Source organism: Cherax quadricarinatus, chromosome 29, assembly GCF_038502225.1.
Source record: "Cherax quadricarinatus isolate ZL_2023a chromosome 29, ASM3850222v1, whole genome shotgun sequence".
In the NCBI taxonomy this organism is placed as follows: domain Eukaryota; kingdom Metazoa; phylum Arthropoda; class Malacostraca; order Decapoda; family Parastacidae; genus Cherax; species Cherax quadricarinatus.
Window position 1 is genome coordinate 34236631 of NC_091320.1, and position 27459 is coordinate 34264089.

Consider the following 27459-nt stretch of genomic DNA (forward strand, 5'->3'; position numbering starts at 1 on the left):
TGCCGGAACAGTTCACAACTCATTCACAGATTAGAAAAAATCTTTACGCCCTGTTAGTCTGCCGTAGATCGTTCTCACTCGTGACTGACAATGACTCAGCACGGGCAGAAACATAGTCTAGGTTTCGTTTAAAATTTACGGATTAGTTGTCTTGAGGTGTACGTGTATATTTACATGACTCACGAAATCGTAATGACACGATTGCAAACAAACCATGAACATCAAAATGGTATACAATACCGACAGGTTGTTAGGTAAGACACATATGCAACAGTTAGACAACTTTATTCCGAAACGTTTCGCCTACTGAAGAAGCCTACTGTGTAGGCGAAACGTTTCGGAATAAAGTTGTCTAACTGTTGCATATGTGTCTTACCTAACAAACAAACCATACCCCGGCCGGGATTGAACCCGCGGTCAGAGAGTCTCAAAACTCCAGCCCGTCGCGTTAGCCACTAGACCAGCTAGCCACAATAAGATTCGTCCAACTAGGTATATTTCTACACCATAGGAAGGTTAGCACAGGCACCACTGTGACCACAAATGCAAGTCTCTGACCGCGGGTTCAATCCCGGCCGGGGTATGGTGTATATTTACATGTTGGTCACCATCTCAAGTGGCCTCTTTAAGGCCAAGAAACATGAGGCCATCGTCTCTGATGTCCTTTTTAGGGACAGACCTGAGGCCATCGTCTCTAGTGGCCTCTTCACACAGAGAAAAAACTCTGGCTTGGAAATCTTCACTCGCATTATGGCTGATGAGTTTTTTCAACTTTTTTTTAAACCACAGTTCATCTTGTCATGACTTCAGTTGTATACCTTATTATTAGCTATGGTTCTCTGGATTGTAATGGTATCAGGAATAATGCAATGTTATCTGTTCCACATTGTGACTTGACATTAATAGAAAGTTGAGTTTCTGTTACGCTAAGAGGAAGGACCTCGACCACAGGTTGACGAGGATTGGACACAGTTTATCTAAGAAATGTGAAGGAGAGTAATATTGTTATTATTTGACGTGGAATTATTTTTTCTGCCCAGTAAACAATTATGTGCGCTTGTAGAACGGTATCTCTGACATCTGACACACACACACACACACGAGATTTGAAAAAGCTTATGGAGCAGGGAGAGGACTTAGTAGCGACCAGTGAAGAGGCGGGGCCAGGAGCTATGACTCGACCCCTGCAACCACAATTAGGTGAGTATACACACACACAAACAGACCAGGATAGAGTTAAGCTAGGTTAGGTACAATTCTTCAGGAAACAGGACAAGTGTCTCCTGACGCGGGTCTTAGTCATATGATGACCCGCCATTGGAGCTTTTGACCATCTGACCGAGGCCTTTCGCTGGCTTACCGGTGAGCGTAACCAGTAGAAGCCAGCAGAGAAGAGGGGCCAGGAGTTAAGACTATACCCCAGCAACCACAATTAGGCGAGTACACACAAACGCACACAAAGAAGAGGAAGGAAACAGAACGAGGCGGACATAAATGTAGACTAGATCTTCACATGAGCTAGAAGGACATATGAAAGAATCCTTTCACTGTGAGGGTAGTAAACGAAGGGAATGCATTAAAAGGGGATGTAGTGAAAGTTAACTTCATACATGGAGTTAACACGACCACTAATAACTCCTGCTCTTGAACTTCCCGACCTGCAACCTTCGTTATCCTCTTCTATATTCCGTACCATGTTTCTCACACCTGTTCTTGCCCCATCTCGCATCCATCTTTCTCTGCTGCATCCTTCCCTTTTTCCTAATCAAGATGGTCAAGTTGAAAACAATGGAACACTAGCGGAATTCTACAATAGTCATTAACAACAGGCAACCTTCCAAAAACTGTAAACAACAGACGTTATTATATTATATACACAAGGTATAGAAAGGCAGCAAGCCGGTTTACTTAATTAATATATCTTTGATAATAGACGCGGAAGATAAAGAAAGTAATGAAATGCCCGAAGAAAAACGTCATCAAAGACTTGAACCATCATGGGATTAGAGAACTATTCCATAAATCTACTGGACTTCCTTTATATATGGAACAATACATCATGTTAGGAAGACAAGCCTGGGTGAACTGTTCATTCTTAGATATTAATGAGTTATTTAAAAGCGTGCATCACAAGCGTCTAATTCCTACAGAGGAAGAGACGACAATAACAGTTGCAACTGATCAAGGAATATCAAAGTGGAAAAAAAAAATAATAGTGAGGGAAGAGATAAGGTGATGAAAAAAGGGTGACGAAAGGTGTTCCGCAAGGATCTTTCCCGGGACCTCCACTGCTCCATATATATGTCGTGCCGAATAGGAAAAACTTGCTATTTTGGCTTAAATAGCAATGCTCTTCTTGCTGAATAGAGCAAGCGAAATTTTGTGTAAGCAATACTTTCGCAAAAATCATTCTGAACCTAACGATAAAAATATGCTTCATTCCGTTGGTTTAATATTAAATTTTTGTAAATTTATCTAAAATATATTTAGTTGGAGTAGGATAAATTAAATTGTGCTTGTTATAATAAGGTTAGGTAAGTTTTCTAAGGTTCTTTTGGTACAAAATTAATAATTTTTGCATTAATATAAATAAAAAAAATATATCTTTAAACGTATAAGAGAAATTTTTAGAAAGGACTTAATTTTAAATGAGTTCTTGCTAATTGACCAGTTTTACCTATTAGGCACGACATTATATATATATATATATATATATATATATATATATATATATATATATATATATATATATATATATATATATATATATATATATATATATATATTATTCAACAAGTCGGCCGTCTCCCACCGAGGCAGGGCGACCCAAAAAAAGAAAGAAAATCCCCAAAAAGAAAATACTTTCATCATCATTCAACACTTTCACCACACTCACACATTATCACTGTTTTTGCAGAGGTGCTCAGAATACAACAGTTTAGAAGCATACACATATAAAGATACACAACATATCCCTCCAAACTGCTAATATCCCAAACCCCTCCTTTAAAGTGCAGGCATTGTACTTCCCTTTTCCAGGACTCAAGTCCGACTATATAAAAATAACCGGTTTCTCTGAATCCCTTCACTAAATATTATCCTGCTCACACTCCAACAGCTCGTCAGTTCCCAAAAACCATTCGAATCCATTCACTCCTAACACGTTCACACATGTTTGCTGGAAGTCCAAGCCCCTTGCCCACAAAACCTCCTTTACCCCCTCCCTCCAACCTTTTCGAGGACGACCCCTACCCCGCCTCCCTTCCCTTACAGATTTATACCACGTTTGACGGGGTAACTGTATGTATCTCTATTGTCGATGTAAACAGTGGACAAAATACATACCAGAAAAACACCGGGCAAGTTATACGGAAACGTATCCCAACACCTGAACCCCATTCTCTTTGCTGACGACACAACTTATGTCATCTCCCACCCTAATCTTGCCACCCTCAACACCATTGTTAACGAGGAGCTGATCAAAATATCGACTTGGTTGACAGCCAATAAACTTACGCTTAACACTGACAAAACCTACTACATTATGTTTGGTAGCAGAGCAGGAGTTGCGCAAAATAACATTAAGATCGACAACACTCTAATTGCCAGACATAATGAGGGCAAATTCCTAGTCCTAAACCTCGACCACAACCTGAATTTCAGCACCCATATCCAACACATAACCAAAAAAGTATCCAAAACGGTTGGGATCCTCTCCAAGATACGATACTACGTGCCGCAAAATGCCCTTCTCACACTATATCACTCACTTATTTATCCATACCTCACCTATGCTATTTGTGCTTGGGGATCAACTGCAGCAACACACCTAAAGCCAATAATAACCCAACAAAAAGCCGCAGTAAGAATAATCACTAAATCCCATCCCTGGCAACACACCCCCCCACTCTTCATAGATCAAAACTTACTCCCTGTTCAGTACATCTACACTTACTACTGTGCAATCTACATCTACAGGACCTTAAATTCCAATAGTAACCATGACCTAAAACGCTTTCTTGATAGTTGTGACAGAACCCACAGGCATAACACCAGACACAAACATCTCTACAACATTCCCCGTGTCCGACTAAACCTTTACAAAAATTCAATGTATGTCAAAGGCCCTAAAATCTGGAACACCCTACCTGAAAACTTTAGAACTGCAGACACATTCATCACCTTCAAAACTACCATTAGAAAACATCTTATCTCCCTGATACACCCTGTCAACTAATTACACGAATACCACCTGGTGGTTCACACTTACACTCACTCTCCCATTTGACCATAAACAGAAATATCAATCTCAATCTTAAAATAATGAATCCTAACTAGTCATAAGTTGGCCTGTGATACTCCAATACTGAAACTATGTATTATGCCAAAACAAAAGCATTCACATTGCTAAACTCACAAACTAGTATTTAGTCAGCCATAATACCAACTTACCTCATAATTTGTAATATTTTAAATTTAAGATTTAATCTAAGTCTGCCCGAAATGCCTAGCCATGCTAGGTGTTCTAGTGGTACACTCTGTAATTATTATTTTACTACATGTAAACCACACAATAACCAAATTCTGTAAACTCAGCATTGTAATCCTTATAGAGAATAAACTTTGAATTTGAATTTGAATTTGAAACCTGTGTAGAGTGAAGGACTGATACGACAAGGTCATGAAGACTGACGAAAGAGGGAAGGCTGGAAGTACAACAGCTACAAAGGTCAAGAAAAAATAATTTAAATGTAGTCATGATACTGGCCACATCATTGTAAACGAACATCAACTGAATATCCACAACGACGTAGGTAATTCTGGAGAATATAAATTTACTTTAGTTCTGAGAGGAATGATTTATGAAGGAATTAAGCACTCCATCGCAGAAGAAAGGAGAACCAGGGTCGATACTATTACGACGTAGAAGGTATTCGGAGATCTCAGTAAGACGACACAAAATCAAGAGGATATAAGAGCCGGACATACCAGCAAGTGAGACATAGGAACACTGGTGAAGGAACTGTATCAGTTTATCAGTAGTTAGAATGGAAAATGATCTGGAGGTGATGAAATCAGGTCATGCACATAATATTAAGAATGGGCAGGAAAGGGCTCCTGATGCCAGGAAGTGATTGGCTATTAGTTTCTGAGAGGCGAGGCCAGAAGTTGTAACTTTCCGCATGTACTAAGCACAGGAGAATGTACTCGCGCTCCAGTACTCGCTCTCCAGTACTCGCTCTCCAGTACTCGCGCTCCAGTACTCGCTCTCCAGTACTCGCTCTCCAGTACTCGCGCTCCAGTACTCGCTCTCCAGTACTCGCGCTCCAGTACTCGCGCTCCAGTACTCGCGCTCTAATACTCGCGCTCCAGTACTCGCGCTCCAGCACTCGCGCTCCAGTACTCGCGCTCCAGTACTCGCGCTCCAGTACTCGCGCTCCAGTACTCGCGCTCCAGTACTCGCGCTCCAGTACTCGCGCTCCAGTACTCGCGCTCCAGTACTCGCGCTCCAGTACTCGCGCTCCATTACTCGCGCTCCAGTACTCGCGCTCCAGTACTCGCGCTCCAGTACTCGCGCTCCAGTACTCGCGCTCCAGTACTCGCGCTCCAGTACTCGCGCTCCAGTACTCGCGCTCCAGTACTCGCGCTCCAGTACTCGCGCTCCAGTACTCGCGCTCCAGTACTCGCTCTCCAGTACTCGCTCTCCAGTACTCGCGCTCCAGTACTCGCGCTCCAGTACTCGCGCTCCAGTACTCGCGCTCCAGTACACGCGCTCCAGTACTCGCGCTCCAGTACTCGCTCTCCAGTACTCGCGCTCCAGTACTCGCGCTCCAGTACTCGCTCTCCAGTACTCGCTCTCCAGTACTCGCGCTCCAGTACTCGCGCTCCAGTACTCGCGCTCCAGTACTCGCGCTCCAGTACTCGCGCTCCAGTACTCGCGCTCCAGTACTCGCGCTCCAGTACTCGCTCTCCAGTACTCGCTCTCCAGTACTCGCGCTCCAGTACTCGCGCTCCAGTACTCGCGCTCCAGTACTCGCGCTCCAGTACTCGCGCTCCAGTACTCGCTCTCCAGTACTCGCGCTCCAGTACTCGCGCTCCAGTACTCGCTCTCCAGTACTCGCGCTCCAGTACTCGCGCTCCAGTACTCGCGCTCCAGTACTCGCGCTCCAGTACTCGCGCTCCAGTACTCGCGCACCACAGCTAGCTAAAAATAATATTTTGGCTAAAACTTCTTTATTTTTTAGTAAAATTGCATAATCTTATATGCTGTAATTATTATTATTATTATTATTATTATTATTATTATTATTATTATTATTATTATTAGCAAAGTTAAGCTCTAAATTCTCAAGGGTCATAGAGCGATAGATTTTTTGATGAATTTTTATATGATTTTTTTAAGAATATTTTGATTAGCACAATCTACATCTGCTAGAGCAGTAGGCCTACAACGGAAAGGTCTTGGGTTCAATATCAGCGCTGAACAAACATTACGGAAAAGTCTTTCTTCTTTCTTTTTTTGGTATTTGCACCGCCGTTCCTCTCACCCTGAGTAACTCGCACGGTCTTAGCGCTCTCCAGAAATATAATAATTAAATCATCCTTACGCCGATCGACACCATGCCTAGCTCTTTTAGGGTAGGGTAGGTGCCTGAGCCAGAGCTTGTAGCTCACAAGACTGTCATTCCCATTAGCCCCCTTGGGGCGGGGATGGCAGACCAGAGAGGCCTAGCTTCTCCCTACAAGCCCCGTGAGGGCGGGGAATGTGGCTAGGCCTGGGGACAGTTGGTCCCAAAGATGAGGAGGTACTTGTGCCTCCTCCAGTGAGAGACTTAGGTCTCAAGATACTCCCAAGACAGGGAGCCAAGGCGGCCCCGCCACTTGGAAAAGGCTCGGGCCGGGAGAATACCGGCGAACCTTTAATAATAATAAAATCCTTACGCCAGCTATTCCTGTTTACCCAGAAGCAAATATCCACCTGGTTGTTAGTGGGATGTTGTGGGTCGCAGTTCGAAGAAAAGGTGAAATATTTAGAAAAACAAGGAGAACAGAGCACCGTGAGCATTGATCTGCTCCTGCCATTAAAAATAAACACGCATAGGTAATCTGTGCCTCATACATTCATACAAACACTCTTACAAGATACTCGGATGACTTGAAAAGAGAGACGCTGGGATATATACACCGAGAGGCGTATTTCACTCAGCGTATATATGCTAAGAGTTTACTTCAATCCCTGTTTTATGGATTAAAATATTCTTGATTTAATGACCCCCCGTGTGGTGGAGAGGCTTCAAACCCCCAGTACCCAACTAACCAAAACAGACCAGGACCGACTGGGATAAATATCTGGCTTTGGAAATGTGGAGGGTTAACTAAAGTAAATGACGCAACTGAATCTCAGGAATATTAGGAAATACTTCTTCATCCTCAGAGAGGTTAGGCACAACAGGACCAACTGATCAGGAAACTAGTAAGACCAGTCGTACGTAGTTATGAAGACAGGCCAATAACAGAGAATCGACCTCCAGCACCCTCAGTTGAGTGAGTATAAACATTTACAAGGAATGACTCTTAAAAAAAACTAATTCCAACTACTGGAGAGGGCGGCCAGACGGGGGCAGCTGGATCACCACCCGCACCTCCTCTTACCCTTCAAAAGGCTACTGTTCTGATCCAGATTGCCAGAAATATTTCCCGGTATTTTCCAACGTCATCCCCCAAAACCTGTCACTGCCTCCCACGTCAGTTTTTTATACCCTCCATACCCCGCCTACGTATTCCACTCTCCTAATATTTCACATGATCTCACAACTTCCCACATCTAAAACACTTTCACACATTTTCGCATCTCCTAAAATGATCTTATAGCTTCCCACATCCCCTGGAAGACTCCCACTGCTTCCCACATCTAAAAGACACATACAACATCTCACATCCACGAAAAGACATTGAAAAGACCACAGCCTCCTACAGTCGCAAGATTAGCTCATGATTTCATCCACCATACAGTCTCTCCCGTCGTCTCAGGTGTTGTACAATGGACAACCATGAATGGTATTCTGGGAGGGTTTACTGACCCATTAAGTGTCCATTAACCCCCCTCCCTTGGCACCCTCCGCCTCGTCTTTTTATCCTACTCAACTTTTGTAACATCTTCCTCAGTATTACACGTCTCCACTTCCTGCTGATGCTCCATGTCTCTACTACTGCTATTACTATACAAGACTACTACTATTGCTGCTACTTGTAGATCAAGATCTCTGTCGATTTATTTTCTAATTTGCTGACAGAAAAAAAATATTACGATGGCAGTTGTTTTCTTTCGTTCATGTTTGTCCACGTGTGTGTGTGTACTCACCTAATTGTGGTTGCAGGGGTCGATACTCAGCTCCTGGCCCCGCCTCTTCACTGATCGCTACTAGGTCCTCTCCCTCTCTGCTTCCTGAGCTTTGTCATACCTCTTCTTAAAACTATGTATGGTTCCTGCCTCCACTACTTCACTTGCTAGGCTATTCCACTTCCTGACGACTCTATGACTGAAGAAATACTTCCTAACGTCCCTGTGACTCGTCTGAGTCTTCAGCTTCCAGTTGTGACCCCTTGTTTCTGTGTCCCCTCTCTGAAACATCCTATCTCTGTCCACCTTGTCTATTCCCAGCAGTATCTTCTATGTCGTTATCATGTCTCCCCTGACCCTTCTGTCCTCTAGTGTCGTCAGTCCGATTTCCCTCAACCTTTCCTCGTACGACATTCCCCTGAGCTCTGGGACTAGCCTTGTTGCAAACCTTTGTACTTTCTCTAACTTCTTGATATGCTTGATCAGGTGTTGGTTCCAAACTGGTGCTGCATACTCCAGTATGGGCCTAACATACACAGTGTACAGTGTCTTGAACGATTCCTTATTAAAGTATCGGAACGCTATTCTCAGGTTTGCCAGGCACCCGTATGCTGCAGCAGTTATTTGGTTGATATGTGCCTCCGGTGACGTGCTCGGTGTTATGGTCACCCCAAGGTCTTTCTCCCTGAGTGAGGTCTGTAGTCTTTGTCCACCTAGCCTATACTCTGTCTGCGGTCTTCTTTGCCCCTCCCCAATCTCCATGACTGCATTTGGCAAGATTGAATTCGAGAAGCCAGTTTCTGGACCACATGTCCAGCCTGTCCAGGTCTCTTTGCAGTCCTGCCTCATCCTCATCCGATTTAATTCTTCTCATCAACTTCACATCATCTGCGAATAGAGACGCTTCAGAGTCTACTCCTTCCATCATGTCGTTCGCATATATCAAAAATAGCACTGGTCCTAGAACTGACCCCTGTGGGACCCCGCTCGTCACAGGCGCCCACTGTGATACCTCTTCACGTACCATGACTCGTTGCTGCCTCCCTGTCAGGTATTCCCTGATCCATTGCAGTGCCCTCCCTGTTATATGCGCCTGATCCTCCAGCTTCTGCATTAATCTCTTGTGGGGAACTGTGTCAAAGGCCTTCCTGCAGTCTAGGAAAACGCAATCAACCCACCCCTCTCTCTCGTGTCTTACTTCTGTTACCTTGTCATAAAACTTCAGGAGGTTTGTGACACAGGATTTGCCTTCCGTGAACCCATGCTGGTTTTCATTTATAATTTTGTTCCGTTCCAGGTGTTCCACCACTCTCCTCCTGATAATCTTCTCCATGACTTTGCACACAATACATGTCAGAGACACAGGTCTGTAGTTTAGTGCCTCATTTCTGTTTCCTTTCTTAAATATGGGGACTACATTTGCTGTCTTCCATTTCTCGGGTAGTTGCCCAGTTTCAAGGGATGTGTTGAAGATTGTGGTTAGGGGCACGCACAGCATCTCTGCTCCTTTTCTTAGGACCCATGGGGAGATGTTATCCGGTCCCATCGCCTTTGAGGTATCAAGGTCACTTAGGAGCTTCTTCACCTCCTCCTCAGTTGTTCGTATGTCCTCCAACACTTGTTGGTATATTCCCTCTTGATGTTCCCTTCTGTGCTGTCTTCCCACAGCCCTTCCTGTCACTACTATGAAAACTTCCTTAAATCTCCTGTTTAGCTCCTCACATACCCCCTGATCATTTCTTGTGAGTTCTCCACCTTCTGTCCTCAATCTGATCACCTGGTCTTTGACTGTTGTCTTCCTCCTGATGTGGCTATACAACAGTTTCGGGTCAGTCTTGATTTTCGATGCTATGCCATTTTCATACTGTCGCTGGGCCTCCCTCTTTACCTGTGCATACTCGTTCCTGGCTCTGCGACTGATCTCCCTATTTTCGTGTGTTCTCTGCCTTCTGTACTTTTTCCATTCTCTATTGCACTTTGTTTTTGCCTCCTTACACCGTCGGGTAAACCAGGGGCTCGTTCTGGTCTTCCCATTGTTTCTGTTGCCCTTGGGAATAAACCTTTCCACTGCCTCCTAGCATTTTGTTGTTACATATTCCATCATTTCGTTTACTGGCTTTCCTGCCAGTTCTCTGTCCCATGGAACCTCCTGCAGGAAGTTCCTCAACCCTATGTAGTGCCCTCTTTTATAGTCAGGCTTTTCCCATTCAACTCCTGTTACTCTCTCCACTTGCAACTCTACTATGTATTCAAAGCACAGAACCACGTGGTCGCTAGCTCCTAGGGGACTCTCATACGTGATGTCTTCAATGTCTGAACTGCCCAGGGTGAACACAAGGTCCAATCTTTCTGGTTCATCCTCCCCTCTCACTCTGGTAGTGTCCTTAACATGTTGGTGCATGAGGTTTTCCAGCACCACGTCCAACATCCTGGCTCTCCATGTGTCGGGACCCCCATGTGGCTCCAGTTTTTCCCAGTCAATCTCCCTGTGGCTGAAATCCCCCATAACCAGCAACTTTGCTCTGCTGGAGTGAGCTCTTCTTGCCACCTCAGCAAGTGTGTCCACCATTGCTCTGTTGCTCACTTCATATTCCTCTCTTGGCCTCCTGCAGTTCTGTGGTGGATTATACATCACTGCAATGACCACCTTGTGCTCCCCAGACTGAAGTGTACCTACTATGTAGTCTCTTTCTCCCGTCTCGTCTATGCCTCCTTTTTTCTCGAATTTCCATCTGCTTTTACGAGCAGAGCAACCCCTCCTCCCCCTCTGCCCCTTCTATCTTTCCTCATGATCTGGTATCCTGGTGGGAAGATTGCATCTGTTATTGTCTCTGTGAGTTTTGTTTCTGTAACTGCTATGATGTCTGGGGACTTCTAATTGATTATTTCTTGCCATTTCTCATGTGTGTGTGTTTATGTGTGTGTGTGTGTGTGTGTGTGTGTGTGTGTGTGTGTGTGTGTGTGTGTTTGTGTGTGTCGTGACGCCTCTCCTCCTTGTGGGAGATTCTATAACAAATTGCTCACTCTGAATTTTCCCACTATTTTCCTGATTTGTGCTCTCTCTCTCTCTCTCTCTCTCTCTCTCTCTCTCTCTCTCTCTCTCTCTCTGTCTCTGTCTCTGTCTCTGTCTCTGTCTCTGTCTCTGTCTCTCTCTCTCTCTCTCTCTCTCTCTCTCTCTCTCTCTCTCTCTCTCTCTCTGTCTCTCTCTCTCTCTCTCTCTCTCTCTCTCTCTCTCTCTCTCTGTCTCTCTCTCTCTCTCTCTCTCTCTCTCTCTCTCTCACACAACCTCCATTACCTTCTGACACTTGAGAATTACTGTGATCATGTTAACCGTAGCGTGTTTTTGTTTTTCTTTTTACCTGACTTTCCTATATATATATATATATATATATATATATATATATATATATATATATATATATATATATATATATATAAACATTGCATACACTTGCACACATTTCCAGGACTGTCTATGCATATTAAGGTATACACTCAGAAATGTATATTTTCAACCACATTAATTCCAGTCTCAGTTGCAAAAAAAAAGGACCGGCGTTGTCAGTGGTGTCTCATGGTTGATGCTGGTTCATCTAGCTGACGCTGGTTCTATGTATGGATGAGTGAGGAACCTCTGTGTGTCAGTATCTGTGTTGATGAGACAGTTATGCTTGCTCAGTAGGTATCTTCAGTCGAAATGCAGAGAAGGCTAGATAAGTCGTGGAGATGTAAATATGGGGTGGTCAGTCCAGGGGAAGTAGTTTAGGGTGGTCAGTCCCTCAGCCAAGGGAAGTAGTTTGGGGTGGTCAGTCCCTCAGCCAGGGGAAGTAGTTTGGGGTGGTCACTCCCTCAGCCAGGGGAAGTAGTTTGGGGTGGTCAGTCCCTCAGTCTGGAGAAGCAGTTTGGGGTGGTCAGTCCCTCAGCCAGGGAAGTAGTTTTGGGGGTCAGCCCCTCAGTCTTTTCCCAGCAAATAAAATTTAAGTTTGGAGATACCCCACACAAGGGCTAAACATTTCTTTTCTATTGTAGAGTATCTTGTTTCTGCGGGAAGGAGTTTCCGGCTTAGGAAGCATACAGGGAAGGGAGTACCATCATGGTATTGTAGTAACACCACACCTAAGCCAGTATTGGAGGCATCAGTTCTCAAACAAAATGTTTTATTAATATCTGGAATCTTAAGTATAGGGTCTTTCGAAAAGATGCTTTTAATCTCATTCAACTTTTCCCGAGCTACGTCGGAAAGTTCAAGAGGTTCCTTCACAGACTTTTTAAGGAAGTCGGATAAGAAGCCTGTAAGATCAGTAAGGTTAGGGATAAACCGTGCATAAAAATTTACAGAACCAAGAAAGCTTCGCATGAGCTTCTTGGTTTTGGGGAATTTAAATTCTAATAAAGCTTTGATCTTACTGGGGAGAGGCTGCAGAGAGTTATTAGAAAGTATCAGTCCAAGATATCTAATCTTATTATACCCAAGGAAGCATTTCTTCGGCTTGGCAGTGAGGCCATGTGAGCGTAACCTACGCAAAACTTATGTTAATATTTGGATATGTTCGCCCCACGTATATGTCATTATGTAAATGTTATCAAAATAAACTGAAACATTTGGCATATTACCCAAGACCTTTCTCATCAGTCTCACGTAGGTAGCACAGGCAGTTACCAAACCGAAGGGCATAGTTCTATACTGCATCAGTCCTTGGTGTGTAGGAAAAGCAGTGTACTGCTTAGAAGAAGGATCTAACATTACTTGATGATATGCCTGCGCAGTATCAATCTCTGAAAAGAAGGAAGCGTCATAAAATTTGTGTAGATCGCAATCTATTAAGGACATAGGCTCAGTATCCCACCGAGTTATAGCATTAAGGCCTCTGAAGTCAATAGCAAGTCCATATGAATTATCCTCCTCCTTAACCATGACTACTGGTGAACAATATGAAGATACTGAAGGTTCAATGATCTTTAGTTTTAATAATTTGTCTACCTCTCGGTCAAATGCATCCCTAAGGTGAACTGGAACTGGGTATAATTTTCGTTTGATAGGATTGTCCGTCACTAAGTCAATCTTATGGACTACCGTGGAGGTAACACCTGGAATATCAGTAAAGACGTCTGAAAAGTTACTCACACATTGAAGTAGTTCATGTCTCTTATGGTCATCCAAAGATTCATTAATATTAATGGTGGTTGCGTCCGAGTGGTCAAGAGTCACCAAGTCATGTAGTTCTTCATCATGGTCTAAGTTAGAGGTGTCAATTACGCACACTTTACATTCTTCAGTTGTCTTATCAAGTTCGTGTGGAAAAACTAAGTCAAAGTTATTAAGGCACTTAACCGAATTTCTTCGGTAATATTTCTTAAGGATGTTGATATGATAAAGCTTAGGTTTCCCCTTGACTTCTATGAGGTAGTCAACTTTCCCACAAATTTTTAATACTTTATATGGACCTTTCCATGCTACTAATAATTTATTTGACTTAATAGGCAAAAGTACAAGAACTTCATCTCCTACTTTAAAACTTCTCCTCTGACTTTTGGAATCAAAATAGGTTTTGTACTGGTCCATTGACAAGCTTAGGTTTTTCGAAACTATGTCAGAGGTCTCCTCAAGTTTGGATCTAAGGTCAAGGAGAAACTGGTAAGAAGACTGAACCTCAGCATTTACCTCCTCATTAGTCCATAAGTCATGAAGGATGGACAATGGGCCTCTGGCCTGTCTACCATAGAGAAGTTCAAAAGGTGAAAATCCCAAAGAGTCACTGGGAACTTCCCTCATGGCAAACAAAGCACAGGGTAGGTAACGATGCCACTCCTTAGGTTTAAGGGAGCAAAGTTTCCTTAAAATGGACTTGAGAATCGAATGCTGGTGCTCAATCCTCCCATTACAGCTGGGATGATAGGGTGTGGTGAAGAGAGGCTTCACTCCCAGAAGTTGGTATAGATGTTGCATTAAGTCAGATGTGAATTGTGTCCCCCGGTCAGACAAAATTTCTCTAGGGATGCCCACTCTGGAGAAGATGGACAAAAGGGCTTCAGCCACCTCTGTAGTAGTTATGGTCTTTAAGGGTATGGCTTCAGGGAAACTCGAAGCATAATCAACTAATGTTAATATATATCTGTGTCCCCCAGATGAAAGTGGAGATAAAGGACCAACGATGTCAATAGCTACTCTTTCAAACGGTACCGTAAAGATAGGCATTTTGACCATAGGTACTCGCCTGGTACCTCGGGAGGATGACAGTTGGCAAACTTTACACGATCTACAATAGGTAGTGATAGCTGAGGACATTTTTGGCCAAAAATAGGTTTCCCTAATTTTATTTAAGGTTTTACGATGCGAGAAATGTCCGGCCACTGGCAGGTCATGAGCCATTTTAAGAACAGTCTCTTTGCATTGACTTGGAACAACTAAGATGGAATAGTCAATCTCATCTGAATTTAATTTGAATACTGACTTGTACAAGATATCTTTTATATATTCAGATTTATATGAAAAGTTTTTCCTTTGGATAACTTGATTTTGTTTAGCGGCATTATGGCAACTCTGAAGAGAAGGGCAATTACGTTGTAACTTGACAAAGGAGTCCTTCGATATGTCTAAAGACTTAAAGTCAGGGAAAATCAAAGTATGGATAGTAGGAGAAGCCTGGGCTTTGGTCTGAGCCCTAGTCAAGACATTTATGGTATCGGAGGTGATATCTTCACTTTCATCTAACAATTGAACTTGTGATCCTACTTCCTCGCTTTCGAGAGTAGCATCACTGGTTTTTAATCCCACATGAATATCGCAAGACATTGTCTCATCTGAGCTTTCGAGGGGCTTCTCTGACTCTACAGGAAGAGGATCTGAAACACTTATATCCATCTTTGGTGATGAAAGGTCAACCTCAGAAGGAAGAATTGCACCTTTTACATTACCTATTAGTACGGAGCAAGAAGTGATGGGAGCTAGTAAGGCTTCAGACCAACCTGTGAACCATTTAGACTTAATGTAACAACGGATGGTAGGAAAAGTGTCCGTACGGACCAAGTAGTCTGAAAGTATAGCAGAGGAATGAGTTTCTTAAGGTTAGGGAACAGCTTATCAGAAATGACTATACATGTGCATCCAGTGTCTCGTAAAATGGTAGATACATTAAGTCCATTAACTGTTCCTGAACAGAAGGGTGCTTGGTCATTACAGTCTTTAAAACATCTTCCAACTTTTTGGACCTTCTTAGAAGGACAATCTGGACGTTTATGTCCCTTAACACCACACAAATGACAAACAGGAACAAAAGAAGTCATTTTACTTTCCACTAGAGGCTTTGATTTCTTAAGGTCTGATGAACCCATGCCTTTAGGGTTCGATCCCTTTAGGTCTTTATAGGAATTGTGAGCCTCAGCATACAGGTCAGCAGCCTCAGCAACTTCCTCAGCTTTAATCAGGTTACGTTCTCTGATGAATGTTCGTATCTGATGGGGAAGAGCTGTCAGGAACTGGTCAGCAACCATGAAGTCTCTAAGAGATTCATAACTGTGATCAATTCCTGAACTCTCTATCCAAAAGTCGAACAAACGAGTGTTACCTGTAACTGCTGAAAGTTCTGACCAGGCTGTAAGGTGGCATACCTGAAATCTTTCCTGTAAGAATTAGTGGTTTTTTGATATGCTTTAAGGATTGCCTTCTTCAGTAGGTTATAATTACATATGATATCCTGCGACAAAGTTGCATAGATATTCAAAGCGGTACCAGAAAATAACATTCCTAACCTGGTAGCCCAGGTGTCAGCAGGCCATTCACAGAGGGTAGCGGTATTTTCAAACCTGATAATGTATGAAGTTATGTCTTCCCCCTCTGTGAAGGGAGGCAAATTAGGTGTTGGAATATGTGCACTGACTGCCCGTTGTTCCATTACTCCTTCCTCTAATTGTTGTTGTGTAAGAGTTAGCTTTTTATTCTCCAATTCAAGGTGAGATTTTTCGAGCTCGCGATCCTTTTCTCTCTCTATTAACTCATGTTCTCTAGCTTTTTCCTCACGTTCTCTAGCTTTTTCCTCAACTTCTCTATCCTTTGCTCTTTCCTCAAGTTCTCTTAATTTAACCTGTTCCTCACGTATCTTAGCTTGTTCCTCACGTTCCCTAGCTCTTTTCTCACGATCAAGTCTATCACGCTCTTTTTGGTCTTCTCGCTCTCTTTCTAATTGTCTTTCTTGGATTTCTCTCTCAATTCTCTCTCTCTCCTTTTTCTCTTCTCTTTCGATTCTCTCTCTCTCCTTATTCTCTTCTCTTTCCCTTTCTAGCTGTCTTTCTTCTCTCTCAATTCTCTCTCTTTCAAGTCTTTCCTGGATCTTAGCACTAATGAAAGATTCTAAATTTTTCCCTGTTATTCCTAACTTACTTCCAGCGTTCATCCAAAACTGGTATTCATCCATACTTGCAAGAATAACTTAAACTATCAGGGGAAATAAAACGGGTATTAAAGAAAATGGAGGGTTCAATTCCTGCTCCACTCAAACTGTAAATAAACCAGAGGGCTCGATCCCTGCTTCAATTAAACAATATGTATTAATGAAAACGAAGGGTTCTATGCCGGCTCCGAGCAAACAGTAAGTAGAATGGGGTCACTTGACCATCCAATCTTCTCACCAACAAATCAAGAGTGTCCTATGACAGTTCCCTTGATATAATAAAGAGCTCAATGAAACAAGTTGTCACTGGAAAATCTCGGGTCCCTAGAGTCTAATCCTCCAAAGTGTTTCAAGCTCACACACAATTAGGTGGCAGAATTAAATATTATATCCTGCCTGACTTGACTTACAATAAATTGAGACTATAACAATCACCAAATCTTTTAAATACCTGTACTGTAGTCCTACCATAGAGAATGATTACTCATGGCTGGTGGTAACTGTCTGTGGTATGCGGCGTTGAAGTTCCAATGGTAGATTCGAGATGGAGTCGAATCTTGATTCAGTAGAGTTGATCCTGGCAAGGTCGCCACTTGTGAAGGCTTACTCAGCCCTGTAACAACTTCAGACAGTATTACCAAGGCTGGCTCCTCAGGAAAATTAGTGAATAGAAAAAGAAATAATAACAGACAAACATAAACACTTTATTATATAGAAAATATAAAATGTAAAACACTTAAATATGAAATATTAATCCTACATTAAAGAAAATGAAAAATGAAAAATATAAATGATAACTGAATTCAACGCTAATGTAGATAGGGGTGTCTGGTGTTGGTGACACTGTTGTTGAAATCGTAGCCGTTGCTGATGATGGGGGAGGGGGGTCGCAGGTGTTGGTTACGACCCACTGGCTAGTTCTTCACAGTAGATAGAGCCTCGAGTAGTATCCCGATGACAGGAAAGCAGGTTCTTTACCGCTGCAATGATGTGGGGTTACGTCCTGCAATTTCATACAGGTGCACAGGTAATTCAATCCAAAATGAGACGTCTCCAGGACGTTAGTCCGTCTTCTGTTCTGCTCGTTGATTGACAGGTGACCCTCCCTGTCATCCAAGCTGAAAAGATAGACAGGTTACCCACTGCTTAAATAATCACTCTCCATGGCAAGTACAATACTCAAAAGACGTGGTGATTATTACAACAGTCAACCTAGAGCAAGACTGAAAGGACTAATTTTATTATTGGTCAAAAGTGAAGCTTTTAACCAATAAATCCACTAGAATACAAGGCAGGCATGTACTTACAGTAGTGTTGGGAGCTGTGAGTCGAGTGATTTACTGTTTGACCAGAGCCCCACACGTCACCTTTCGGGGGGGGGAAGAGGGAGGGAAAGGGATAGCGGGAGCTAGACTGACCCTACGTTAACAAGCAGCCGGCAGTCAAACTATCACTTTCAGGGAGGGGGAAAAAAAGGCTGGAAAAACGGGAGCTTGAATTACCCTACCTTAACTTGTAGCCGGCAATGAAACTATTGTTACTATATCGCTACTCCTATCTATTGAACTTTTCCCTCACATAGCTGAACTAGTTACAAAGGTAATGAACTCCAGGTAGATCTGGTCACAATCATAATAAGTTACAAAGGTAATGAATCAGACCTGGAGTGTACAGAGAAACCTTCATAGCACACATAGGTGCGATAAAGCACCTAAATTACTGGGAATGGTTGAAGTTCCTTGACTTGTATTCCTTGGAACACAGGCGGGAAAGATACATGATAATATATACTTGGAAAATCCTAGAGGCTTAGTACCAAATTTGCACACGAAAATTACTCCCTACGAAAGCAAAAGACTTGGCAGGCGGTGCAACATTCCAACAATGAAAAGCCACGAGCATGCTAAGACATAACACAGTAAGTGTCAGGGAAACAAGACTGTTCAACTGCCTACCAGCATACATAAGGGGGATTACCAATAGACCCCTGGCTGTCTTCAATAAGGCACTGAACAGGTACCTAAAGTTAGTACCTGACCAGCCGGGCTGTGGTTCGTACGTCAGTTTACATGCGGCCAGCAGTAACAGCCTGGTTGATTAGGCCCTGATCCACCGCGAGACCTGGTCACAGACCGGGCCGCGGGGGCGTTGACCCCCCGAAACCCTCTCCAAGTATACTCGTGATATTAGGCGGGAGGGGAAGAGGGCGAAACGTGTTGACAAGATACCTTACACACCCGCTGTTGGTGGGGAGATGATGTTGGGGTAAGGGTAGTGGTGGTGGGGGGATGGGGTAGTGTGGTGGGGGGAAGGGGTAGTGGTGGTGGGGGGATGGGGTAGTGTGGTGGGGGAAGGGGTAGTGGTGGTGGGGGGATGGGGTTGCGGTCGTGGGGGATGGGGTAGTGTGGTGGGGGGATGGGGTAGTGGTGGTGGGGGGAAGGGGTAGTGGTGGTGGGGGGAAGAACATAATATAATATGGAGAGTGAAGAGAGTGACCCTGACTTTGAACAGTCAATAGTCTCACTGGCCTTGTTATTATTGTTCAGGTTCACTCGTTTGAGGTGAGGGGAAGGAGAGAGGTGGGGGAAAGAAGTGGGGGGATGGGGAAGGGTGAGAGGGAAGGGAAGAGTGAGAGGGAAGGGGAGGTGAGAAAGGAAGTGACAGCTGAGGGATTGGTATCAGACCTGCACTCCGAAATTACTAATTATTGAACACCAGAGGTTTGGCAGACGGTGCGGGAAACCTCAAGTGATCCCTTAACACTTAGTGTCAAGGGACCACGACTCTTCAGCGCTTTCCCATCATGCATAAGGGGAATCACCAACAATCTCCTAGGTATCTTCAAGAGGGAATTCGACAGTCCTCAAAACAGCTCCTGATCAACCGGGCTGTGGTGCATACATTGAACTGTGGACACTAACAGCTCAATCGACCCGGCTAGCAACCAGGACCGGGCTACGGGGGCGGTGACTTCCAGAAGCATCTCTAGGCAAACTCGGTTCCTGGCCCTGCCAGTTTGACTAGTTGTCTGTCTCATGGACTCTCCTTTTCTGACCCTTAAAATTGTATATAATTCCCTACCACTATTATCACCACCATATATATATATATATATATATATATATATATATATATATATATATATATATATATATATATATATATATATATATATATATATATATGAGTGTGTGTGTGTCGTGCCGAATATGTAAAACTGGTCAATTAGCAAGAACTCATTTAAAATTAAGTCCTTTCTAAAATTTTCTCTTATACGTTAAAAGATATATTTTTTCATTAATGTTAATGTAAAAAATTTTAATTTTGCTCCAAACGAATCTTAGAAAACTTACCTAACCTTATTGTAACAAGTGCAATTTATTTTAGCCTAACCCAACTAAATATATTTTAGATTTGTTTACAATAATTTAATACCAAACAAACACAGTGAAATATATTTTTTTCGTTAGGTTCAGAATGATTTTGGCGAAATCATTGCATTTACAAATTTTCACTTGTCCTATATGGCAAGATGAGCGTTGCTATTTAAGCCAAGATCGCAAGTTCTGCCTATTCGGCACGACATATATATGTACTTACCTAATTGTGGTTGCAGGGGTCGAGACTCAGTTCCTGGCCCCGCCTCTTCACTGATTGCTACTAGGTCCTCTCTCTCTCTCTGCTTCTTGAGCTTTGTCATACCTCTTCTTAAAACTATGTATGGTTCCTGCCTCCACTACTTCACTTGCTAGGCTATTCCACTTCCTGACAACTCTATGACTGAAGAAATACTTCCTAACGTCCCTGTGACTCTTCTGAGTCTTCAGCTTCCAGTTGTGACCCCTTGTCCCTGTGTCCCCTCTCTGGAACATCCTATCTCTGTCCCGCTGTATCTTGTATGTCGTTATCATGTCTCCCCTGACCCTTCTGTCCTCCAGTGTCGTCAGTCCGATTTCCCTCAACCTTTCCTCGTACGACATTCCCATGAGCTCTGGGACTAGCCTTGTTGCAAACCTTTGTACTTTCTCTAACTTCTTGACGTGCTTGACCAGGTGTGGGTTCCAGACCGGTGCTGCATACTCCAGTATGGGCCTGACGTAAATGGTATACAAAGTCTTGAACGTGTGTGTGTGTGTGTGTGTGTGTGTGTGTGTGTGTGTGTGTGTGTGTGTACTCACCTATTTGTGGTTGCAGGGGTCGATTCATAGCTCCTGGCCCCGCCTCTTCGCTGATTGCTACTAGGTCCTCTCTCTCCCTGCCCCATGAGCTTTATCATACCTCGCCTTAAAACTATGTATGGTTCCCGCCTCCACTACGTCACTTTCTAGGCTATTCCACGGTCTGACTACTCTATGATTGAAGAAATACTTCCTAACATCCCTTTGATTCATCTGAGTCTTCAACTTCCAATTGTGACCTCTTGTGTCTGTGTCCCCTCTCTGGAACATCCCGTCTTTGTCCACCTTGTCTATTCCGCGCAGTATTTTATATGTCGTTATCATGTCTCCCCTGACCCTCCTGTCCTCCAGTGTCGTCAGGCCGATTTCCCTCAACCTTTCTTCGTAAGACAATCCCCGTAGCTCTGGGACTAGCCTTGTTGCAAACCTTTGCACTTTCTCTAATTTCTTGACGTGCTTGACTAGGTGTGGATTCCAAACTGGTGCTGCATACTCCAGTATGGGCCTGACGTAAATGGTATACAGAGTCTTGAACGAATCCTTACTGAGGTATCGGAACTCTATCCGTAGGTTTGCCAGGCGCCCGTATGCTGCAGCAGTTATCTGATTGATGTGCACCTCAGGAGATATGCTCGGTGTTATACTCACCCCCAGATCTTTTTCCTTGAGTGAGGTTTGCAGTCTTTGGCCATCTAAACTATATTGTGTCTGCAGTCTTCTTTGCCCTTCCCCAATCTTCATGACTTTGCATTTGGCAGGGTTAAACTCAAGGAGCCAGTTGCTGAACCAGGCTTGTAGCCTGTCCAGGTCTCTTTGTAGTCCTGCCTGATCCTCATCCGATTTGATTCTTCTCATTAACTTCACATCATCTGCAAACAAGGACACTTCTGAGTCTATCCCTTCCGTTATGTCGTTCACATATACCAAGAACAGCACAGGTCCTAGGACTGACCCCTATGGAACCCCGCTTGTCACAAGCGCCCACTCTGACACCTCGTCACGTACCATGACTCGTTGTTGCCTCCCTGTCAGGTATTCTCTGATCCATTGCAGTGCCTTTCCTGTTATGTGTGCCTGATCCTCTAGCTTTTGCAGTAACCTCTTGTGAGGAACTGTGTCGAAGGCCTTTTTGCAGTCCAAAAAAATGCAGTCGATCCACTCCTCTCTCTCTTGTCTTACTTCTGTCACCTTGTCATAAAACTCTAGTAGGTTTGTGACACAGGATTTTCCTTCCCTAAAACCGTGCTGGTTGTCAATTATACACTTGTTTCTTTCCAGGTGCTCCACCGCTCTCCTCCTGATGATCTTCTCCATGACCTTGCATACTATACACGTTAGTGATACAGGTCTGTAGTTTAGTGCCTCATGTCTGTCTCCCTTTTTAAAAATTGGACTACATTTGCCATCTTCCATACCTCAGGGAGTTGCCCAGTTTCAAATGATGCATTGAAGATCTTTGTTAATGGCACACACAATATATCTGCTCCCTCTTTAAGGACCCACGGAGAGATGTTGTCTGGTCCCACCGCCTTTGAGGTGTCAAGTTCGCATAGCAGCTTCTTCACTTCCTCCTTGGTTATATGTACCTCATCCAGCACTTGCTGGTGTACCCCCCTGTTCTGATTTCCTGGAGTCCTACTGGTTTCCACTGTAAATACTTCTTTAAATCTCGTGTTGAGCTCCTGACATACCTCTCGGTCGTTTCTTGTGAATTCCCCATCACCCTTCCTCAGTCTGATTACCTGGTCCTTGACTGTTGTTTTCCTCCTGATGTGGCTGTACAACAGCTTCGGGTCAGTCTTGACTTTCGATGCTATGTCATTTTCATATTGTCGCTGAGCCTCCCTTCTTATCTGTGCATATTCGTTTCTGGCTCTTCGGCTAATCTCTTTATTTTCCTGAGTTTTCTGTCTTCTGTACCTTTTCCATTCTCTAGTACACCTAGTTTTTGCCTCCCTACACCTTTGGGTGAACCAAGGACTCGTTGTGTTCTTCCCATTATTTCTGTTTCCCTTGGGAACAAACCTCTCCTCTGCCTCCTTGCATTTTGTTGCCACATAGTCCATCATTTCTTGTACTGGTTTTCCTGTCAGTTCCCTCTCCCACTGAATGTTTTGAAGGAAGTTCCTCATGCCTGAGTAGTTCCCCCTTTTGTAGTTTGGTTTTTCCCACCCTATTCCTGCTACTCTCTCCACTTGGAGCTCAACTATGTAGTCGAAGCTCAGAACCACATGATCACTAGCTCCCAGGGGCCTTTCATACAAGATATCCTCGATGTCTGAACTACTCAAGGTGAATACAAGGTCCAGTCTTGCTGGTTCATCTTCTCCTCTCTCTCTGGTAGTGTCTCTAACATGTTGATGCATGAGGTTTTCCAGTACTACATCCATCATCTTGGCTCTCCATGTTTCGGGACCCCCATGGGGCTCCAGGTTTTCCCAGTCAATCTCCTTGTGATTGAAATCACCCATAACTAGTAACTTTGCTCCCCCCATGTGTGCTCTCCTGGCCACCTCGGCTAGTGTGTCGACCATGGCTCTGTTGCTCTCATCGTATTCTTCTCTTGGTCTCCTGCAGTTCTGTGGTGGGTTGTACATTACTGCAATTATCATCTTATGTCCCTCAGACTGGATTGTTCCTACTAAGTAGTCCCTTTCACCCGTGCCATCCATTCCTTCCATTTTCTCAAAACCCCACTGGTTTTTAATGAGCAGTGCAACTCCTCCTCCCCCTCTCCTCCCTCTGTCTTTCCTGAGGATTTGATATCCGGGTGGAAAGATTGAATCTGTTATTATTCTGGTGAGTTTTGTTTCTGTGAGTGCTATTATGTCTGGGGATGTCTCCTTGATTCTTTCGTGCCACTCCTCATACTTATTTGTTATTCCATCTGCATTTGTATACCACACCTTCAACTTCTTTTCTAAGACTGTGGTCTGGGAGGTGTATTGGGGTTGGGGAAGTGGGAGACCTGATAAGGAACTATGGGTGGTTGCTGTGGGGGTGGAGTTTGTAATGTAGTGGGTGGGGGCATTGGATGTGGCATGGGTGTTTTGGTTTAGAGTGTTTGGCTGCACTGGGGTTGACCTGGTTGGGTGTGTGTGTGTGTACTCACCTAGTTGTACTCACCTAGTTGAGGTTGCGGGGGTCGAGTCCGAGCTCCTGGCCCCGCCTCTTCACTGATCGCTACTAGGTCACTCTCCCTGAGCCGTGAGCTTTATCATTTAAAGCTATGTATGGATCCTGCCTCCACTACATCGCTTCCCAAACTATTCCACTTACTGACTACTCTGTGGCTGAAGAAATACTTCCTAACATCCCTGTGATTCATCTGTGTCTTCAGCTTCCAACTGTGTCCCCTTGTTACTGTGTCCAATCTCTGGAACATCCTGTCTTTGTCCACCTTGTCAATTCCTCTCAGTATTTTGTATGTCGTTATCATGTCCCCCCTATCTCTCCTGTCCTCCAGTGTCGTCAGGTTGATTTCCCTTAACCTCTCCTCGTAGGACATACCTCTTAGCTCTGGGACTAGTCTTGTTGCAAACCTTTGCACTTTCTCTAGTTTCTTCACGTGCTTGGCTAGGTGTGGGTTCCAAACTGGTGCCGCATACTCCAATATGGGCCTAACATACACGGTGTACAGGGTCCTGAATGATTCCTTATTAAGATGTCGGAATGCTGTTCTGAGGTTTGCTAGGCGCCCATATGCTGCAGCAGTTACTTGGTTGATGTGCGCTTCAGGAGATGTGCCTGGTGTTATACTCACCCCAAGATCTTTTTCCTTGAGTGAGGTTTGTAGTCTCTGACCCCCTAGACTGTACTCCGTCTGCGGCCTTCTTTGCCCTTCCCCAATCTTCATGACTTTGCACTTGGTGGGATTGAACTCCAGGAGCCAATTGCTGGACCAGGTCTGCAGCCTGTCCAGATCCCTTTGTAGTTCTGCCTGGTCTTCGATCGAGTGAATTCTTCTCATCAACTTCACGTCATCTGCAAACAGGGACACCTCAGAGTCTATTCCTTCCGTCATGTCGTTCACAAATACCAGAAACAGCACTGGTCCTAGGACTGACCCCTGCGGGACCCAGCTGGTCACAGGTGCCCACTCTGACACCTCGCCACGTACCATGACTCGCTGCAGTCTTCCTGACAAGTATTCCCTGATCCATTGTAGTGCCTTCCCTGTTATCCCTGCTTGGTCCTCCAGTTTTTGCACCAATCTCTTGTGTGGAACTGTGTCAAACGCCTTCTTGCAGTCCAAGAAAATGCAATCCACCCACCCCTCTCTCTCTTGTCTTACTGCTGTCACCATGTCATAGAACTCCAGTAGGTTTGTGACACAGGATTTCCCGTCCCTGAAACCATGTTGGCTGCTGTTGATGAGATCATTCCTTTCTAGGTGTTCCACCACTCTTCTCCTGATAATCTTCTCCATGATTTTGCATACTATACATGTCAGTGACACTGGTCTGTAGTTTAATGCTTCATGTCTGTCTCCTTTTTTAAAGATTGGGACTACATTTGCTGTCTTCCATGCCTCAGGCAATCTCCCTGTTTCAATAGATGTATTGAATATTGTTGTTAGGGGTACACATAGCACCTCTGCTCCCTCTCTCAATACCCATGGGGAGATGTTATCTGGCCCCATTGCCTTTGAGGTATCTAGCTCACTCAGAAGCCTCTTCACTTCTTCCTCGGTTGTGTGCACAGTGTCCAGCACTTGGTGGTGTGCCCCACCTCTCCGTCTTTCTGGAGTCCCTTCTGTCTCCTCTGTGAACACTTCTTTGAATCTCTTGTTGAGTTCTTCACATACTTCACGGTCATTTCTTGTTGTCTCTCCTCCTTCCTTCCTTAGCCTGATTACCTGGTCCTTGACTGTTGTTTTCCTCCTGATGTGGCTGTACAACAGTTTCGGGTCAGATTTGGCTTTCGCTGCTATGTCATTTTCATATTGTCTTTGGGCCTCCCTTCTTATCTGTGCATATTCGTTTCTGGCTCTACGACTGTTCTCCTTATTCTCCTGGGTCCTTTGCCTTCTATATTTCTTCCATTCCCTAGCACACTTGGTTTTTGCCTCCCTGCACCTTTGGGTAAACCATGGGCTCATCCTGGCTTTTTCATTAATCCTGTTACCCTTGGGAACAAACCTCTCCTCAGCCTCCTTGCATTTTGTTGCTACATATTCCATCATCTCATTAACTGGCTTCCCTGCCAGTTCTCTGTCCCACTGAACCCCGTTCAGGTAGTTCCTCATTCCTGTGTAGTCCCCTTTCTTGTAGTTTGGCTTCATTCGTCCTGGCCTTCCTGCTTCTCCCTCCACTTGTAGCTCTACTGTGTATTCGAAGCTTAAAACCACATGGTCACTGGCCCCAAGGGGTCTTTCATATGTGATGTCCTCGATATCTGCACTACTCAAGGTGAATACTAAGTCCAGTGTGTGTGTGTGTACTCACCTATTTGTGATTGCAGGGGTCGATTCATAGCTCCTGGCCCCGCCTCTTCGCTGATTGCTACTAGGTCCTCTCTCTCTCTCTGCCCCATGTGTGTGTGTGTGTGTGTGTGTGTGTGTGTGTGTGTGGTGCCAAATAGGTAAAACTGATCACTTAGTAAGAACTCATTTAAAATTAAGTCCTTTCTATACTTTTCTCTTATACGGCAAGAAGATAATTGCTATCTAAGCTAAAATCGCAAGTTACCCATTCAGCACGACATTATATATATATATATATATATATATATATATATATATATATATATATATATATATATATATATATATATGTGTGTGTTTGTGTGTGTGTGTGTGTGAGTGTGTGTGTGTGTGTGTGTGTGTGTGTGTGTGTGTGTCGTGCCGAATATGTAAAACTGGCCAATTAGCAAGAACTCATTTAAAATTAAGACCTTTAAAAAAATTTCTCTTATACGTTTAAGGATATATTTTTTTCATTAATGTTAATGTAAAAAATTTTAATTTTGCACCAAAAGAATCTTAGAAAACTTACCTAGCCTTATTATAACAAGCGCAATTTAATTTAGCCTAATCATACTAAATATATTTTAAATACGTTTACAGTAATTTAATACTAAACAAACACAATGAAATATGTTTTTTTCGTTAGGTTTAGAATGATTTTTGCGAAATTATTGCATACACAAATTTTCACTTGTCCTATATGGCAAGATGAGCGTTGCTATTTAAGCCAAGATAGCAAGTTCTGCCTCTTCGGCACGACATATATATATATATATATATATATATATATATATATATATATATATATATATATATATATATATATATATATATATATATATATATATATATATATATATATTATTATTTTTTTATTATCACTCTTGCCGATTTCCACCAAGGCAGGGTGGCCCGAAAAAGAAAAACTTTCACCATCATTCACTCCATCACTGTCTTGCCAGAAGGATGCTTTACACTACAGTTTTTAAACTGCAACATTAACACCCCTCCTTCAGAGTGCAGGCACTGTACTTCCCATCTCCAGGACTCAAGTCCGGCCTGCCGGTTTCCCTGAATCCCTTCATA

At 43.6% G+C, this 27459-nt stretch overlaps 1 protein-coding gene across 1 annotated transcript in view; it reads left to right on the forward strand.

The window, feature by feature from the left end:
• Nucleotides 1–27459, forward strand: part of LOC128690443 (facilitated trehalose transporter Tret1) — a 36349-nt gene that overhangs the window by 905 nt on the left and 7985 nt on the right. The gene's annotated exons all lie outside the window — the stretch shown is intronic.